This window comes from Tupaia chinensis, unplaced genomic scaffold (assembly GCF_000334495.1).
Source record: "Tupaia chinensis unplaced genomic scaffold, TupChi_1.0 Scaffold144964_1, whole genome shotgun sequence".
Taxonomy (NCBI): Eukaryota; Metazoa; Chordata; class Mammalia; order Scandentia; family Tupaiidae; genus Tupaia; species Tupaia belangeri.
Genome location: NW_006204824.1, coordinates 239,930 through 240,230, shown reverse-complemented (window position 1 = coordinate 240,230; position 301 = coordinate 239,930).

The following is a 301-nucleotide window of genomic DNA, read 5'->3' as shown; positions in this document are numbered from 1 at the left end:
CTCTCTCTCTCTCTCTCTCTCTCTCTCTCTATATATATATATATATATATATATATACACACACACGCAAACATTACACACTGAGAAATTTTATATGGAATCAAAACTAAATTTTAACTTTCAAGATATCACATAAGCAGTAGTGAATTGTGTGTAAATTAAGTCAATGAATGTTCGAGAACAAATATCTGGCCTGATAGCTAGAATGAACTGGATTGTGATAATGCATTCCAAAGCTTTAAGGTTCTCTCTGAAGGACCTCAGAGATTGCTGAGGAGATGCTGGGCTGTGGGGAAGGCTG